Genomic DNA, 13,142 nt, shown 5'->3' with positions numbered 1-13,142 from the left:
GGACTTGCACCCTATTCTGGAGACATTTAGTGCATTTCTGGTTGTACGCAGGACAGCTGCATATAGTTAGGTGTAATATATGTCTGTAATTATGCTCTACTTAGAGACAGAGTATGGTTTAAGGTAATGTGTATAACTGCCAAGTGGACAAAGGTGGACTGTGATGGTTAGATTCATGTGTCAACTTGGCCAGGTGATGGTGTCCAGGTGTCTGGTCAAGCAAGCACTGGCCTAACCGTTACTGCAAGGACATTTGTGGCTGGTTAATAAACCAGAAGGCTGGTGTATTAAGTCATCTGTCAATTGACTGCACCTGTGACCGATAACATCAACAAAGGTTGTGTCTTCTGCAATGAGAAAATTCTATCAGCTGGATTTAACCCAGTCAGTTGAGAGAGAGAGGGGACCTTAACTTCCTCTTTGGCTAGCCAGTGTCTCCCAGGGAGTTTGTCGAACACCTTTATTGGCATTCCCAGTTTGCTGCCTGCCCTATGGAATTTGGACTTGTGCTTGCCCAGAGTTGCATGAGACACTTTTATAAACTCTAATTTACAGATATCTCTTGTTGGTTCTGTTTCCCTAGAGAACCCTAACTAACACAGGGACTTTTGGGGTGGGTAGAAAACATCTCTCGGAGATGTAGAGTTCTCCCTGTCCCTGGCCTGGTGCTGCCTCTCCTGAGCAGCAGTGCCCAGGTGCCTGGGAAACACTGAGAGGGCACTGTCCTTTCTCTTCGCCCCCGGGGCTCAGACTCACCACCACAGGGAGCAGGCAGGACGCCAACTGGGGCAGCCCACCAAGGGTGACAGAAGGGCGGCTTGAAAGTTGGGGAACAACTTCTTCCCAAATGCATGGTCACTAAAAAGAACTGACTGTGGGACATGTTTCAGTGAAAAAAGGCGAACAGCATAATATGCTGTTATTTGTGCAAAAACAGAAAGTATCTGTAGCTGCTCATCTATGTAGGAGTTCTCCTGAGAAACGGGTGGCAGGTTTACCTTGGAGAAGAGACCTGACTATGGTTGTTAGAGAGGCCGGAAGGGACCTTTCATCTCCACCGATGCACCCCTTTTCTGTGCACATCACACCCGTTCAAAAGAACTACGCAGAGAAACGAGGGGCAGCTTTCCGAGCTCCAGCATCGCCGCCCTCTCCCCTCTGGGCCTCGGGCCTCACGGCCTGAGTCTCTGCTGAGAGTGGGGTTCCTCAAGACGTCTTTGATAATTGGTAACTTGATAAGTGAGTGTGTCTGTATCCTCCATTCCCCGCTCCCCAACCTCTGCCCCTCTGCCACCCCCCTTCTCAGCTCCAGTCCAAGGGACTCTGCATACCTGGAACACACCAAGCCAGTTTTCCTTTGGAGTCAGCTGCAGATGCTCTTCTGAGGGGCCTCATCTTCAACGTCCCTCTCCAGTGAGGCCATCTCTGACGGCCTTGTGGAAAGCAGGTCCCTTCTGGTAGGATGGACCTAACAGGGTTAGGATAACCCTGTCTCCTTCAAAACACTTATCTGGCTAGGTAAAAGCTGTGTGTTTGTTTTCCTCTGTGACCTGCTTCTCCCAAAGGACAGTGACTCATGGAAGGCAGACTTTGCCTCCATTATTTCCAATGCCCAGCATGGACACCAATAAATAATTTTTGCAGTGAATTGTTTAGTCTGTAAGGACAAGAACCATCAGTGTGCCTGATGGGGGTCACAAGGCAGGAGGAGGCCAAGGACATTGGAGGATTTCCAGTGGGACATGTTGCATCTCTGCTTACCAACTTTCCTTGGTGCTTCAGTTTGTGTACAGAGATTAAGACCTGGCATTGGGGATTGGGTCATGGATCCCCAAAAGACATGTTCAAGTCTTAATCCGTGTTCCTGTGGGTGTGAACCCCTTTGTGAATGGGACTGTGAAGATATTAGTTGTAGTTAAGGTGTGGACTCATTTGTGAATAGGATCTTCGAAGATACTATTTAGATGAGGCCAGAAGGAATCAGGTGGGCCTGAATCCATAGGATTGGAGTCCTTAAAAGCCAAGGAAATTCAGACACAGTCAGAGAAAGCCACAAAAGGAGACCAAGGAGACTGACTGCCATGAGACAGAGGCAGAGATGCAAGCCAAGGAACCCCAAGGATGGCAGTAAGCCAGCACCAGCAGGCTGCAGGCTCCGGGACAAAGCATGGCCTGTCAACACCTTGGTAGTGGACTTCTGGCCCCCCAAACCGTGAGACAATACATTCCTCTTCTTTAAACCAACCATCACATGCTGTTTGTCATAGCAGCTCCGATAAACTAAAAGCCCAAACAGCTGGCCCACAGTGGAAGAAATGCAAAGTCAAAGAGTCATTAGGTTAAAGAATTTCTCTTCCTAGATATTAAACCCAGTATTTATAAATGAAATTGAATATCAAAATCTTTAAAAGCTTTGCATATCAGGCATGTTTGGGATGAAAACTCACTCTCTCTCTGCAGGGTCCCTGAGAGTAGTTTTCTAGCTGGGGCTGGACTAGCAGGAAGTCTGTGTTCAGGGGTCTACTTTCAAGGGGACCAGCCATTCACACTGCTTCCTGGACATCCATTCCATATCAGAATCCCTGGACTCATCCATCTGGGGTCTGATTTCCAAGCTACTGCAACATGGGAAAGCTGGATGAGAGGCGCTGAGGCCTTCAGGAAATCAAACCTCCATGCCTGTGAAGAAGGGCTGGGAGGAGTGGGTGATGGAGAACTCCAGGGGCCTCACCCCTGCTGGAGCAGATGGAAACCTAGAGGATCAAGTCTGAGAGAAACAGAATGTAGAGTATAAGTTACCAGGGATGTACTGGGGTGGGGAATGGGAAGTTATTTTATTTTTACCATTTTTTTAATTGAAATATATTCACATCCTATACAGTTATCCAAAGTGTAAAACAATTGTTCACAGTATCATCATATAGTTGTGCATTCATCACCACAATCCATTTTTGAATATTTTCATTACTCCAAAAAATAAAAATAAAAGTAAATGAACACTCAAAACATCCCAAATCCCCCTCCTCCATTTTATTCATTTGCTTTTTGCCCCATTTTTTTTATTCATTTGTCCGTACACTGGATAAAGGGAGTGTGAGCTATAGGTTTTCACAAACACATGGTCACACCATATAAGCCATATAGTTATATGCTCGCCTTCAAGAATCAAGGGTACTGGATTCTTCAACAGTTTCAGATATTTCCTTCTAACTATTCTAAGAAACTAAAAACTAAAGAGGGATATCTATACGACACATAAGAATTACCTCCAGAATGACCTCTTGACTCCATTTGAAATCTCTCAGCCACTGAAACTTAATTTTGTTTCATTTCTCTTCCCCCTTTTGGTCCAGAAGGCTTTCTCAATCCCATGATGTAGGGTCCAGGCTCATCCCTGGGAGTCATAACCCATGCTGCCAGGGAGATTTACACCCCTGCAAGTGGGAATGGGGAGTTTTTGCTTAATGGGTGCAGAGACTGTTTGGGGTGATGGAAAAGTTTTGATAATGGATGGTAGCGATATCTGTACAACATTGTGAATGTAAAGAACACCACTGAATTGTATACCGAAAGTGATTATAGTGGGACATTTTAGGTTATATATATCCTATCAGAATTAAAAAGAAAAAACTCATAACTGTACAACATAAAGACTAAACCCTAATACAAACTATTGACTTCAGTTAATAATTATAATAATATTGGCCCATCAATTGTAACAAATGTACCACACGAATGCAAAATGTTAACAGGGAAAACTGTGGGTGTTGGAGGGTGACGCGGGAAATCTGTACTTTCTGTGTAACTTTTCTATAAACATACAACTGCTCTAAAAAATAAAGTATCAAGAAAAAAAAAAAAAAGAAAACTGCAAGACCTGTTCTCAATTTTCTTCTGCTTCCTGGACTCGCCCTTGCAAAGGATACAAAGGGCCTCGGGCAAAGGAGAGGTCTGTGCCGAGAGCTTTCACCCTCCCTTCCCCTCATCTCAGCCACTGCGGGTGGCTCCTCCTCACACTCCCAAACCCCACCAACCTCCACCTCCAGCTCTGGGAGGAAGACAGGTATGTCCTTGAGAGCACAATTTCCCCCAAGGGAAGGTACTGACAAAACAAGTGATTTAAAAGGGCAGTGGCCGTTGTGGAGCCCGGTACACAGCGGGAGCATAGCGCCGGCTTTCCCCCAGCTTCCAGGGTGGCCTGTCGCCCCGGGCTTCGGGAGAAGGCCGACGTGTTTCATCCTGAGGCGCGTAGTGGAGGGAAAACTTCCATTACCGCGAAAACCGGAGATGGGGTGGGGGGCTCCACCGGTTTCCCAACTCATCCCAGGAGAAATACAGGAACCCCACGTGGACCCACCGGCCCTACCGGCCTGGAAGCCCCTGCGCTTCCTCCTCGCCTCTGCCCCTGGCTCTGCCCTCCGGGACTGCTTGGAGGAGCCTGGGCCGGGCAGCCTGGGCCTCGGCTTCCCCCCGGGGCCTGCTCCACCTGGGCTGCCCGGACAGGGGAACGGGTGCGCGGTGCGAGGCCGGGAGGGGCGCCCCTCGAGGCTGCGGGAGCTGCGGGACGAAGAGCTCACGGTCCAGGAACGCTTCCTCGGGCTGGTCTCCTGGGGCCTGGGAAAGGGCGGGCTCTAGGGCCTTTCTGGACAGACAGACCAAGACCCTCAGAAGCGTCCCCATCGCGCCTTTCCCCGGCACCCACCAGGCCACTGTCCTCCCTCTCGTGCGAGGGCCCGAAAGGCTGCCAGCCAATCAGCGCCAGGGGAAGGCCGTTGAGGCGGGGCCGCGGGCGAAGCAGCCAGTGGGGCGAGAGCCCAGGCGATGTGGGGGCGGGACTTTCCTCTTGGCAGGCACTGGCTGCTCCCGTTGGCCAAGCGTGCCAGTCAACGCGGCGGCGCGCCCGCGCTTGCGCAGTGTCCCGGGCTCCTGCGGCTTCTCATGTCTCCGCAGGATCCTGGGTCTGTCGGTCAGCGCCCCCCGACGCGTCTCGGGAGCTGCCGCGCTGCCTCCAGAGACCCCCAGTCGGAGAGGGGAGCCGATATTAGAGACTGTGAATAACCGACGGGAGCCCCCAGAGCGGGACGGTGTGGGGCGGGCGGGGGTCCACGACAGGTGGGGGAGGGGCCGGGGTCCCCGCGGAAAGGCTTCGCGCAGGGGGCAATGTTAGACCCGCGTTGTAGACCGTCCTTCTGGGGCACTTCTGGAAGGGAGGGGGCTCCGGAGCCGAGGCCCCCGGCCATGGCCGTTCCTAACCTCTGCGAGAGCCAGGCTCTCCTTCCCAGGACCCTCGGCCCCTGGCCCTTCCCCTCCCATCGTAGACCTCGCCCCTCGCGGCCTTTCCATGGAGGCTCCTCTAGGGCACCTCCCCGCCCGTCTCCAGGCGCTTCCTAGTCCGCGACTGCTGAGATAAACCTGCCCCCACACCTGCCTGGCCTCGGTGGCTCCCATCTTCACCGGGTCCCCCGGGCCCCCGGCGGGCGCCTTCAGTGCAGGGGACCCCCTGAGGGCCCGGGCTGCCCCTCAGCCTCCCCTCGCTCCGGGGCGATCGTAATACCTCCCTTACTGCCCCAGTCCTTTCCTCTCCCCCTCCCCCGGCGTTCAGGCTCAGTACCTCTTCCTTCCACCCAGGGGTGGCCCCTCTCTCCAGGGCTCTGCGGCCCGGGTGGGGGTGCCTCCCTTTTCTTCCAGGACTGTGACTGCCGCCATCCGTGCCTCCTGTCCTCAGAAACCCTGACACAGCAGGAATTCAGGGAGGATATGCTGGATGGATATGTGAAGTAAAATTGGGTAAAATGAGCAACAAATTAGTGAATAATCTCTGAATAGAGTATAAATGGGTAACTAGATCCTAAAAATACCTCCCAGCATTCCAGATTGACCTTGAAACTCTGCCCTCTGCCTCTGCTCATTTCTAGGCTGCGAGCTTACCTCTTCATCTCACCTGACTGTTTCGCAGGCAGCCACTCAATATTAGCTAAGATAAACTCCTGGTTTCCTCCTTGAACTCTTCTGCCTACTCTACCATCCATGCAAGAGCTGAAGCCAATGACCTGAGTATTCTGCTAGAGTTTACCTGCCCTTAACCCCTTATGCAATCCTTGATTGATTCTGGGCCGTTCCACCTCCTAAATATCTGTCACTCATCCCGCTCCTTGACCTCTGAGTCTCACACAGTGCACACGTTTTCACTGAAGGCCCTGCCAGAACCACTTCTGGCACTGCCCCTGCTATTCCCACTGAGACCACCTGCACCCTTCCGTCGTCTCCAAGCTCCAGCCCCCTGGAATTCTTTGGGTTCCTCAAGGTGCCTTAAAGGTCTTTGTACACTGCCCCATACCCACGTACTGAAGTGGTCTTTGGATGCTTGCTCTCATTGTTTAACAGCTTCATATAGACTTCACTCATTTAAATTGTACAATCTAGTGGTTTTTAGTATGTTCACATTTAGGTACAACCATTGCCACAGTCAATTTTAGAACATTTTTATCACTGCAACATTTATTACCTTTTAGCCGTCACTCACCTATCCCCTCCAGCCTTCCCTTCCAGCCTTCCCCACCAGCTGTAAGAAACTGCTAGTCTACTTTCTGTCTCTATAGATTTCTCTATTCTGGGTTTTCATAGGAACAGAACAATACAGTGTGTGGTGTTTTGAGACTGGCTTCTTTCACTTAACACAATGTTTTCAGGGTTCACTCAGGTTGTAGCATGTACCATAATTTGTTTATGTGAAAGAAGGGAGCTGACTCCTCTGTTCATGCAAAAGAAACTTTATTCTACTCATTGTTTCAGGTTTTTATAGCATACAAGGTAGTCTCCTACCTGTTTTCAGGTTTTTCAGGGAGGGTGCCTTTTTTGTAAAGCTATAAGGTCGTGATTGCATGTCTTTGATCTCAGGGGACAGTCTCTTCGGGGCCGGACAGGACGGGAGACAGGAACAGGAGACAGTAGCTAGCACGGAAGGAGCCCGGTGACTTTATCCTTATCTAAATTGCCTGCCTTCAGGCACACAAAGCTTTGGACTTCTCCCAACCTGGTGCCCGCCTTCAGGCACACAATGCTTAGGATGCGGCCTCCTTGTATAACCTATCGAGCCAGGGAACCTTCCGTGTCTGCACATGCTTATCCACTCAATTTGTTGATGGACATCTGGGTTGTTTCCCCCTTTTGACTATTATGAATCACTCTGCAGTAAACATTCATGAACAAGTTTTGTGTAGACATGTTTTCATTTCTCTTGGGTCTATACCTAGGAATGTAACTTTTGGTTCCTATGGTAACTATGTCTTTTTGTTTGTTTGTTTTAATTAGAGAAGTTACAGAAAAATCATGCATAAAATACAGAATTCCCATATGACACCTGTGCCAATTTGGATATATTATGTCCCCCAGAAAAAGCCATGTTCTTTGATGCAGTCTTGTGGGGGCCAACATATTAGTGTTGATTAGGTTGGAATCCTTTGATTGAGTGTTTCCATGGAGATGTGACCCACCCAACTGTAGGTGGTAATGCTGATTTCAGGTTTCCATGGAGATTTGGCTCTGCCCATTCAGGGTGGGTCTTGATTGTTTACTGGAGTACTTTTAAAAGATCTACACAGGCCCAGAGGCTCAGAGCTGCTGCCGAGATAGACATTTTGGAGACAGCCCTTGAAAGCAGACTTTTGCTGACACTTTGGTGATACTAGCCCAGAATTTGCCCCGAGAAGCTAAGCCTAGAGACATTTTGGAGGACACCATTTTGAAACGCAACCTAGGAGCTAGCAGACACCAGCCACGTGCCTTCTGAGCTAACAGAGGTTTTCTAGACACCAATGGTCTTTCTCCAGTCAAGATATACTCATGTTTAGGCCTTGGTTTGGACACTTTATGACTTTAAGACTGTAAATTTGTAACCAAATAAACTCTCTTTATAAAAGCCAACCATTTCTGGTATTTTGCATTAGCAAACTAGAACAACACTATTAACACCTTGCATTCACAATTCACAAATGTTTTTATAATTCTATTAACTACAGTCCATGGCTTAATTTAGGGTTCACTGTGTTGTACAGGCCTGTTTGGTTGGTTTTTTTTTTTTTAATAATTCAATTTTATTGAGATATCTTCACATGCCATGCAGTCATACAAAGTGTACAATCAGTTGTTCACAGCACCACCATATAGTTGCGCGTCCATCACCAAAATCAATTTTTGAACATATATATATATTTGTTACATATATATGTAACAAATACTCTCAGTTGTTTTCCTTGACAGGCTCATTTGGGTCATTTTCTAGAAAATATCTGCTGGATATCCAAGTCTAAATAGCCATAGTTTGTCTCAGTTATTTTTACAAATAAAATCCTATTCCATTAAAAAGGGGTTAGCTTAGCCTGTAACTCAAGCAATGACACATGTTCTTGAGACAACCATTGAACTTTGGTTTGTGATAGATGCATCATATATATTTATGCCTGAAAATCTTTTATTGGTCAGCTGTCATCTCTATTTAGAGAAACACTGCCCTGCTCTGTGTAGCTCCTTAGCACAGGGCGTGCACATCTTCAAGGTCACGGGACGATATCAGTATCCACGGAGCCCATGCCGAGTGCCTCTCCAGACTCTACATGTGTCAGCTCCCGATCCTCACGATAGCCCTGCGAAGTGGGCCTGCCATCACCCTGATTTTAAGAGGGAAAAAGGTGGCTAGATGGCCCCAGTCTTGGCTTCAACCGTTGCTTTCCATGTTAACTGTGCATGTGGTTTACTTTTAATGTGATCTTTACAACAGTTTTATTGAGATATGATTCACATAGCATCAGTTTCACCCACTTAAAGTGTCCAGTTAAATGGTTTTCATTATGTTCACAGAGTTGGTAGTTGTGGTTTTAAACATTTCTCTTTGGCGTATGTGTGTAGATGTTTTGTTCCTAAGTATATTTTATTTTCACGAGGGTGTCGATTGTCGAAATGTTGGTATCACTGTGCCATATGATAGGGCTTTCCTTCCTTAAAAAGTTAAAATGTGGTTTTATAACTTTAGACGTGTTTCCATTCTAATATTATAACACTATTTATTGATTCATTCTAGAAATATTATTCAGTCCAGGCTCTTTTCCAGGCACTAGGGATTCCCAAGAAGGTGACGCAAAGCACCTGCCTCAGGCAACTGACATCACGCTGGGGGCAGTAAGTGGGAGACTGAAATAGATGACATAATAGTTCCCGTATTGGGTGGTGCAGCCACCTCAAGCAAGCTGAGGACATACAAGGTGATAGGTAGAGGAGTTACTTTTGTAGATTGGGAGGTCAGAGTGATAGAAAAATAGGCTTAAAACATTCGTAGGGCAATATCATAAATTTCCCTTTCCCATTTATTTTTCAGTTACATGGGCCCGTGAAATCAAATACATAGCCAGATTTTAGATTAGAGCATAATTTGGGAAAAGGGTTCCTTATCTTCAACCAGTAGCTCTCATTCCAAGAAATATCTCTCCATCAATCTCCTTTATCTACATCTTTGTAAAAATAAGTTAGTTATAATTAGATTAAGTGTCTGATAAGTTAGAATCACTTACTTACTTGGTAGTAATAAAATAAAGGAATGTTTTTACTGGCACTGAATGTCTGTTAAAGTTCAAAGCCTGTAAAGACTGACTCAGAGACCAAAGTCACTATGATTTGGAAACCAACATTTAAGCTGGTCTTACTTCTGTGTTTGTTAGCAAAGAATGGGACTTTGACTCTGTACTTCCCAGAAGCTTGACTGTTAAAGTAAAGAAGGCTTTGAATTTGCATTGAATGTCTGGAATGCAAATGCAACCAGAGATTGAACAATATTCCTTATTTCCAAAGTGGTGGCTAATTTAGCTTATTTGAAAATGCTGCAACATTTTGCAATTTTTTTTGTCATGCTGTATTGTCAATAAAAGAAGCTAGTGTTAGGTTCTGCTCCAAGAGTAAGAAAGAGTGTTTACCAAACTAAAAGGAACTATGAAGTTGAAATTTAGTAAGAAATGGGGAAAAAAACCCACCAAACATATTTTTAAAATTATGTAGCAGTATTAATGTTTTTCCTATCATATAAAGTTAAAATGCCTTGTAGTTTGACATATAAATTCTTGAGAGTTACTACTTGCCTCTAAGATTGGTAAAATATTAATATATTAACTTGCAATGCTCAACATTGGGATTTTCCATCCTGAGAGCCCAAAGCCATCTCCTCCACCTCAGGACTTGCAGAAGCAGTTTTCACTCTAGGTGCAGGTAGAGCTGATTGTCCCCTATCTTTTCACGGTGGTGTAGCCCTGCTAGAGTCCCAGGCTGGGGTAGGATGGGGGAGTAAGGTCTCAGTTCCATCTCTAATTTGTTCACCTGCCTTGGAAAAACAATCGGCAAACACTGTGACCCAGCAGTGCTGCTCCAGGTGTGTTCACACCTGTCCCACCCCCCTCTACCAGACACACCTGTCCCAGAAGACTGGCAGGGGCAGATCGAAGCTTGCGGGAGCTGGATGTGGACTTCTCTGTCCAGATAAAAAAACACAAAATTATGAATATAATGTGCTTGAATGGAAGTTTATATTTATCTGGAATGAAAAAAGAAATAAACACAATTGCAAAATTAAACATAACAAAGCTCAGAAAAATAACATCAAATGAAAATGAATTGCCTGATCACTGCTTAATGGTATGATGATTTAGATAATTTAAAATATCTAAATTATCTTACAAATGTAAAATTAGAATGATTTCTATTAGAGAGAACAGACGGATTGTAACCGGGTCTTCTAAATGATGGATCCACTGTTTAAAAAGTTCTACTGATACTTTAGAAAACCTGCTTTCAGCTTCACAATTTAAAGTTGGTAGTGTTTTGGAAACTTCTTAGCTGTTGTCCAATTTGGGGAATCTGCTCTCGAGTGCCTTCCGTTTGTGAGCAGTCAGATTTCAGTGTTTCAGGGTTCCCTCTGCAGAGTCCAATCTTAAATATTCTTTGAATTGACTGTGCTCCTGTTGCTGCCACGTTGCTGTCATGGACCCTCCAAAGGCCCTGGTAGGGCCTGGGAGTAGGGGGTGGAGGGGATGGGGTCCAGCACAGGGGGCTCTGGGCATGGGGGGAGTCTGATCTTGAGGGGGGGATCCCAAAGATTTTTTAAACACAATTTTATTGAGATATATTCACAAACCATATAGTCCATCCAAAGTGTAAAATCAGTGGCTCACAGTGTCATCATATAGTTGTGCATTCATCACCACAATCAATTTTAGAACATTTTCATTACTCCAAAATAATAAAATAAAAAAGAACACCCAAAACATCCCATACCGCTTATCCCCCCCAATTATTTATATATATTTTCTCTTTGTTACTCATCTGCCCATACACTGGATAAAGGGAGTGTCAGTCACAAGGTTTTCACAGTCACATGGTCCGATGATAAAAGTGATGTAGTTAAACAATTCATCTTGAAGAATCAAGTCTACTGGATTACAGTTCAACAGATCAGGAACGATCAGGGCTTTTTTGATCTGAGTGAAGCGTTCATGTACATCTGCAGGGAATGACATGAAAAACAAGAGAATAGAACACAACAAAGGTGTACAGGAATACCCTTTAGGTAAAGCTCAAGACTGTAGAAGTAAAACCGTAAATGAAGGAACCAAAATAGATACAGTTTAAAAAGTGAATGCACATCTCTTATACCTCTGTGAATGTAAGAGATCTTGTACCTGCTTTTGATACCTACTAGTGGCTGTACAATATGAGACCTGTTTTAATGATGTTATTCTAGAATGTTTTCTTTCCAGATGATGATTGAGAAGCTAATAAAAAAATGTACCAGATAACAGTAACAGGACTTGCAGTTTTCTGGAATTTTTTTAAGCCTTTGTTTTCTTTTTTTAATGGAGTGTGCAGGATGTCTCTGTGATTTTGTTCAGATGACTGCAGAAGCTGGAAAAGCTGTTGATGCATAGCATACTGTTTTGGTTTGCTAAAGCTGCCCGTTTGCAATATACCAGAAGTGGGTTGGCTTTTACAATGGAGATAACTTACAAGTTTTCAGTTCTGAGGCCATGAATAATGTCCAAATTAAGGCACCAATAGGATGATACTTTCTTCCTGAAGACAGGCTGCCAGCATCTGGGACACCTCTGTCACATGGGAAGGCACATAGGTGGCATCTGCTGGTCCTTCTCTCCTGGGTTTCGTTGCTTTCAGCTTCTGGCTTCAGTGGCTTCCTCTCTCAGCTTCTGTGGGTGTGTCCTTGTCTCTCAGCTTCTCTGAATTCTCTGGGCTGTTTCTGTGCAACCTTTATCCTCTTACAAAGCACTGAAGTAAGCGGATTAAGACTCACCTTGAATGGGGTGGGTCACATCTCAGTTGAAACAACCTAATTAAAAGGTCCCACCCACAATAGGTCTGCACCCACAAGAATGAATTAAAAGAATATGGCCTTTTCTGGGGTATATAGCTTCAAACTACCGCACATACTGCTATTTGTCATATATAAATATACATACATATAATTTGGATTTTTGGAAACTTTAGCTGTGTTGTCAACTATAGAAAAAGTATCCCAGTTGTACTATGTTGAGTTGGCTTACACAGAAATTAACAGCCATATTCATCTAGAAACATTAAACTTATTTTTTTTTCCATTTGTACAAGGGTAATGCACTGTATTAAATATGTAAGGTCTGATCTACATGGTTTTGCATACAGAAACTAGTACTGTATTCTCTAAATAATGAAAAAAAAAGAGTAAATGCACAATTTGGGTTGGGGTTCCTGCTGAAAGGGCAGAAGGAAGGCAGCCCAGTGTGCAGCAGAGGCCTCTCCTGGCCTGGTGACAAGGTGCTGGTTAGAACTGTTCTCCAACACAGGAGGAGGAGGCTCTGGAGGAGCCAGCGGGCATCTAACCTGCAGAAGGAGAGCGGGAGTTTCATGGCGTGGGCAAGGGACAACTAGTTTCTGGGCAGAGGGGCTGTTCTTGCAGATGGGACAGGCTGGACTTTGGAGACGAGTGAAGAGGAGGAGTTAGGGGCCAAGACTCCTGTGGGAGGGGTGGGACAGACTCGGCTCTTAGGGACAGGGATGCTTGAAAGCCACAGCAGCAAGTGCTCAAGTCTCAAGGCCTTTGAGTTTCTCGCAAT

The 13,142-nt window shown here is 45.8% G+C and overlaps 1 long non-coding RNA gene across 1 annotated transcript; it reads left to right on the top strand.

Moving 5' to 3' along the window:
* Positions 1-4,906: 4,906 nt before the first annotated feature.
* On the top strand, positions 4,907-7,394 carry LOC119510329. Its single transcript, XR_005211877.1, has 3 exons — positions 4,907-5,050; positions 5,629-5,787; positions 6,898-7,394. It is a non-coding gene; the product is annotated as an uncharacterized LOC119510329 (long non-coding RNA).
* The last annotated feature ends 5,748 nt before the right edge of the window (positions 7,395-13,142 follow it).

Source organism: Choloepus didactylus, chromosome 15 (genome assembly GCF_015220235.1).
Source record: "Choloepus didactylus isolate mChoDid1 chromosome 15, mChoDid1.pri, whole genome shotgun sequence".
NCBI classification, from domain to species: domain Eukaryota; kingdom Metazoa; phylum Chordata; class Mammalia; order Pilosa; family Megalonychidae; genus Choloepus; species Choloepus didactylus.
Note: the sequence above shows the minus strand (reverse complement) of the source record. Positions and strands in the feature narration are given on the sequence as shown.